Genomic DNA, 7,272 nt, shown 5'->3' with positions numbered 1-7,272 from the left:
AGTAACATTGACTATTGTGCATTATCAACAAGTTCTATTCTCTTCTGTCCTTTTATGACGTAATGTTGTTGTATGTAAGTATGCATTATCAACAAGTGCAGTAACAGTGACTATTATGCATTATCAACAAGTTATATTCTCTTATGTCCTTTTATGGCGTAATGTTGTTGTATGTAAGTATGCATTATCAACAAGTTCTTTCCAATTTCCAACAGGGAGAACCCTTGTGCATTTTCTATTCTCTTTATGGAATATGCATTATCAAATTAAAACCCCAAAATGCAGACCAGAATCGAGCATTTCTAATGCTATAGAAAATGGGTTAATCGATTACCTGTTGAGTGATGGGAGATGCCGGCAAACAGGAAGGAAGACAGCACCGGCGAGGAGGCAAACCTAGGGCACAGCTTCGCAAGGGACGCGACGGGAAGGAAGCGGGAGGCGTGGGTGAAGCAATCGATGGGAGGGAAGCGTAGCCGTGAAGGAAGCGGGAGGCGTGGGTGAAGCAATCGATGGGAGGGAAGCGATGGGTGAAGGAAGCGAGAGGCGTGGGGTGAAGCAATCGACAGAAATCGATGGGGAGAAGGCCGGATTTGGATTTCAAATCCCGCTAGTTTGCAATGGATTTCCAAAACCCACGTCTAATGGATTTTAATGCAATCCCAAGATTCCAAATCCCTTCAATTTGGCAAACCAAACACAAGATTGGAATGGATTTCAAATCCAAATCCCTCCAATTCCATTCCAATCCCGCAAACCAAACGCACCCTTAGGGACTGTTCGACAATTGCTGAATGATTTGATGCAGAATGATTAAATGATCAGAATAATTAAGAGACTCTCATGACATACTGCAAAATGAAATATAATTACTTGGTAATTGTTTACAATGGAATTAGGGTGTTGAACGGTTAAGGGATGCCTAAGATACAAAATCATATAAAGAGTTTTAGAACCATTAAGAGGTAGACTTTTTTTTTTTTTTTGCTAAACAAGATTCATCTCTTAACGGTTCAGATGTTTCCTCTAAATGGAACTATTAAGAGGTAAACAAACAACACATTAGATGAAAAACTTATTTAAAAGAACATATGACATATTACTTCTCAAGGTTATCATAATTTTATGGGTTTTAAAAAAATACATCAGATCTCATAACCAAAATATGAATAAAGGAGGTGAAATGCACTTATCTTGAACACTTAAATTTAATTACAAAAATTAAAATGGAGCAAGATGCCTTCTAACCCCTTTCCATTTTTGTTAATTGTTTGTTTAATTAATATTTAAATTAATTATAAATAATAAAAAGATAAATGATGATACCCCACTTACTTAATTAGCTTAAACACCACTAATTTTATCTTGTTTGGTATATTTTGGTACCATGACCCTACTTTTTATATTTTGGTGTGTTATCAATTCTCATACATATATACATATAGATACATAAATACATGCACACAAATATATGGAGTTGGGTTCATATGAGACAATACTGTTTTCGTGAGATACGCGAGACAAGTTTTTTACACTTGAACCTTCACAGCAAAACACTGTGAAGGTAAAAGAAGCTGGACTTTCACAGCAAAAACACCGTGAATGTTACTTTCGCAGCAAAAATACCGTGAATGTTACGTTCACAGCTTTTTATTATGAAGTTTCAAGTGTAAAAAACTTGTCCGACGTGTCTCACGAAAACAATCTTGTCTCATATGATTCCAAGTCCACACACACACACACACACACACACACACACACACACACACACACACATATATATATATATATATATATATATATATAGGAAGTTTACTTTGCAAACCATGTTATTTGTACAAACCGTACAAACCTCATTCAACCAATCATAATTTTTCATTTTGTTCATTTTTTTGTAATTATGAAAGGTTGATTAATTATTTTTTATTGTGGATGATGTTAATCATGGATATTACCATCTTCATTATTTTAATTTTAGAGAAATACGTAAAACAATTTCATTAAGTATTATATGAAACAATTTCATAATCATATATGAAAAACTTCCTCAAAAAAGTATTATATGAAACAATTCACAAGATTAAACAATTTCATAAGATTAAACAATGAAATCGACGGATGATGGTGATTTGCACGGTTTGCATTTGATCACTCATCTATATATCTATCTATCTATGTGTGTGTGTATATATATATATATACTATATCGGGAGAGAACTGTGAAAAAAGAATTGAAAAACCGATTCAAATGCATTGGATTAAGAAGGGCCAGCAGATATATGAACATAATCAAATGAGAACCCTATATTGTGATATCCGAGGTATTGTTTCACATGTTTCTTTTTCCATCTAGGGCTGATATTTAATGTATTTGTGAGATCTGTGAGATCCATTCCAAGCCACTAGTTTAAGATTATTAATGAGTCAATTAATGTTATAATAAATGAGATAATAATGCAATTTTTTAGGAAAAATTTAAATTCAATAAATATATATCTTCCTCTCCTCTCTCTTGTAACGTACATGCACAATTTAAATATGTACCACAAGGGGATTTAAATTTAAATATGCTTTGCAGATATCTAGAAGTCACCGTATTTGAACCTCCGTGGCCACAATGAGATTTTTTTTTCTCATTGGATTTGAATTTGTGACCTTCTGGTACGTTTTCCCTTTGGAGTGCGTGTATGTAATGGTGAGAGGATAGAGGATGAAGATTTTATAAAATCAAATTAGATTTTATTTTTAACTGGCTTTTGTAGTCTAAATTGGATCTTACAGATCTCACTAATTAGAAACTTTATAAAAGAAGACCCCTATATATATAGTTGACTTCCGATAAGAACTTCAAAATCTATAAGAACTATAAGAACCACCTTATCAATAGCTGGCTTCCAGTAATGTACACCTTACTACAGGTTAAGATATGTTATTATGAACCACAAGGGTGGTGCCCGATTGGTTTGAGCTTGGACTACAAAGGTCAAAAGTGTCTAGATGTCTCAGGTTCAAATCCAAGGAGGAATCAAAATCTCATTGTGGCCACAAAGGTTCAAATGCGGTGACTCCGGGCTACCCGCAAAGCGGGTGGTAGCCCTGCAATTAGTCAGCTCGCATAGCGGGTTGGATATCCAGGTTAATAAAAAAAAAGATATGTTATTATGTGTTAATCTTTTCATGGTTTAACGTGTGTTGAGATTGCAAGTTAAGATTGTGACGGGTGTTGACATATATTCATGAATATTCAAGGTTGGTATGATATCTTAATCTATATCAGGATTGAATATTTTCATGTCAACTTATATATGCTAACATGGTCAATTTAAAGTGTGTTAAACTGTCTGGTGGAGGTTAAGCTGTATTAACCTCAGTGTCTGGCAACAGTTTTGTAATCGAAGTTTCCTAAGTTACCAAAATGTCACCGCATCCATCAACGTTGTCGGACTAAGAGACGCGTTTCGTCAAACTGTTTTTAAGTGGTTTCTGTTGCTCTTATGGACTCCAGAGTTTCTTCTCGATTCCGAGCCTACAAGGTATTTCGACAACTGACTTTTAATAAGAGAAACGTTTAATAACTGAAATATAAGATTAGCATAAGGTATTGTTAATGAACATCAGTAATTTATTTAACTTGATTAAATTGGATAAATATAATGTTACTGTATAGTTATAACGACTTGGGATCATGTGAGACCAAGGGCTTTTCGTGAGACCCGTAAGACCAATTCTCAACCCTTGGATTAGATATATAATCTGACAATCTGAACATTTATAAACGTCACGAGACTTCTCAATAATCACAAAATTGTCACCTTACAACTTTAAACCATTAGATCATTAACTTATAAAGTTGATCAATGAATATAAATTGGTCTTACGGGTCTCACGAAAAAACATTGGTCTCACGTGAACCCAACCATAGTTATAACAGTAACAATATGTATTTAGATAAATCAATTTGTTAACATACCCATTCCCTTGTAATTAAGAGGTTGTTTGTTTACCTCTTAATAGTTCTATTAAGAGGCAGCTTCTGAATCGTTAAGAGGTGAATATTGTTTGGTAAAAAAAAGTCTGCCTCTTAATGGTTCTAAAACCATCTGAATAATTATGTATCATGGGCCTCCTTTAACCATTTACCACCTTAATTTTGTTGTAAACAATTACTAAACAATTATATTTCATTTTGCATTATATCATTAGAGACTCTTAATCATTCTGACCACTTAATCATTCTGCGTCAAACCATTCAGTAACTGTCAAAAAACCCCAAGTCTTAAAACTTATTTTTTTTATTCAAAATAAATAGGGTGGTTTTATGAATCAGATCTTGCTCAAAACTTTCTCACATCCAAGTTTTATATAGAACGACGACCATGAACCGAGTCATCATCTCATATTTCATTATTATTTCAATGTCGTTTTCTAAGATAAAAACAAATTAGGTTTCGTGTCTAAATCCGTAAATTTAATAACGCGTGTGATATGTCAATCGTAAACAAAATAACATCTTTTTTCTTCAAGAATATGAACAAACCCTGATTCTATATTTTTCGTTGGATCGTTAAGGTGTTATCTATATCTATATGTATATTATGCACTGTAATACGAAAATCAGAAGTAAGTTGAGAGCTGGTAAAAAAACTACTGGTTTTTTTCAATATTCTGATTTTTGTAATTAATAGAAGTGTTTAAAATCTTACAGTAAAATCATAAAAGTAATTATTGTTTTTCATGTTTAAAACATAAATTATTAATTATTTGTAAGTTTACAGTTTTTTGTAACTTCTGATTTAATTAATGATAATGGAGTTTAAACCATTTGAGAACTCCAAAATTTGTGAGATCCATGAGAACTTCTATCTTAATGTTTTCTTTCACATGATTTTTTTCCGTTCAAGTATAGTATTTAATGCATTGATTAACAAATATTTGTTTCACTATGTGTTTATTTAATATGTATTCGATCTACAATATGAAAGTTTTTATGTGTATTTTTTGTTTCACAAATACGTCAAAAATGTTCACATTATGATCTGGGTACATGTAAAACAAACAAATTGTGAAACAAATATATGTTAATCAGTATTCTAAATCCCAATCTTAGATAGTAAAAAAAATCATATGAAATAACACATGATTGACAAGTTTTCAAAATTATCATAATTTCATGAGTTCTCAAAAAAAGGTCCCGTACTGATGATTACGTTAAACGGAATGCATATGTTTAGGTCACATGTATGCTATGTGAGTTTGTTACATAACATTTACATACATACGAGATGTGTGTGTTTTTCCTCTTTTCTTCTGCCGTAATTTTCGCCTTCTGTCTTTTTGTGTTTTTTATATATATATTTTTTTAATTTCAGGCTTGAATAAATAAATTAATAATTAAGTATTTATCGATACTATATTATAAAATATTTACAAAAACTTTTAAAAACTGTATTTTATACATGAAGTGTTGCTTATTGATGCATATTATTTAAAATCCAAAATTAGAAGTAAAGTGTGCATAAGTAAAACTTATTAAGCTTCATATTGAAATTCGTATAGTTAACTGTAGATAAATATAATAAAATACAAGATAAAATTCTCATTTCAAATATATATAAAATATAATTATGATAATTACTGAGTTCTAACAGAATATTTAGTTATTATCTTTATAAAAATTATATTATTAAATTAAAAATAAATTACTTCGTCATTAAACCTAAATTAAATAATAATAATAAAACTGAATTAAAGAAATTACACAAAAAATGAGAACTTTTATATATTTTTTAAAATTTTATAATATTTTAAAATTTATATTTTATTAAGGAAAAACATTATTGTTTGCTCAAAACCACATAAATTCGTATTATAACATCGACAGAGACCAAAAAATAAAATGAAACATTGAAATCGAGATACATCTCGTTGTATTACGCGAATAACCTTCTAGTATCATTAGAATTATATTCTTGTAGTTCAATTTTAATTGAATTTACTAATATAACCCTGAATTTAGGGCAAAAGTAAAACTATTTGATGCAATAAGTCAACCATTATCAATATAATTATAAGAATTGATTTAAAATTATATATTTTTAAATAAAATATATAATTTTAAATAAAATATTATTTATTCATCTTCTTATTCTGATTTTTCAATCGACACTTGTTCAGTGTTATCTGAATTGCTTAATATATATCAGTAGTAAGGCTGTATAAACTTAAGTTTCAGATATATCTCTAAACATTTTAGGTCAGATTTAGTTTCAACAGATAATTCAGTTTACGTGTTTTAATTTACGATGATCTGATTGTCATTTCGACTTACGTGACATTAGTAAAAATAAATAATGAAATGAAGGAAAAAATGATATGAATAAATAAAACAGAGGAATCGTTGCCGTCTGGATTACTTTATAAATGTCGATAAATGACAATTCTTTGAAAACGTTAATCTTTGGGGTTGTCTAACCTTGTAGGACGCTTTTATCATAGCCTACATATCATCAGTTTAATGCGGAAATTAAGTGTTACTGATGAACTATTTGAAGTTATATTTTTTGGGATAAAGTTGTCTCACTCTTTTGTCAACTGAACTATACATCAAAGCAATTTCAAGTTGTATTAGTGGGTATATGATTAATATTAATCAAGATCAGTTGTTTTTATAAATGAAGGTGTAAAGAAGTCAAAATATATGTATATACTATATTATAAAGCATTTGACAAAAACTTTTAAAAACCATTTTTATGCATGAAGTGTTGTATATTGATGCATATTACTTAAAATTCAATATTACAAGTAAATTATGTATAAGCACAACTTATTAAAGGTTCATGTTTGAATTCGTGTAACTAACTGCGGATAAATATAATCAAATAGAGGATAAACATCTCATTTTAAAATATAAAAAATCTAAAATATAACTAGGATAATTATCGAGTTCTAATAGAATCATTATCTTTATAAAAAAATTATTGTTAAGCCAAAAATAAATTACTTTATTATTTGATCTAAATTAAATTATAATAAAAAATGAATTAAATAAATTATATAAAAAACAAGAACTTTTAAATAGTTAATTTGATATTAGTATCAATATATTTTTTTCAGTTTTATTTTTATTCAAAAGTAAAAACATTATATATTCTCAAAGCCACACAAATCATATTATATCAACAGACAAAAAATAAAATGAAATTTTATAAGAAAGATGTATCTCGTTGCATTGCGCGAGTACCATTATAATATATATATATATATATATATAT

The sequence above is a fragment of the Cynara cardunculus genome (assembly GCF_001531365.2).
Source record: "Cynara cardunculus var. scolymus isolate 2C chromosome LG 17, CcrdV1, whole genome shotgun sequence".
NCBI classification, from domain to species: Eukaryota; Viridiplantae; Streptophyta; class Magnoliopsida; order Asterales; family Asteraceae; genus Cynara; species Cynara cardunculus.
The sequence above is the reverse complement of the archived record's forward strand: the minus strand, read 5'-3'. Positions refer to the sequence as shown.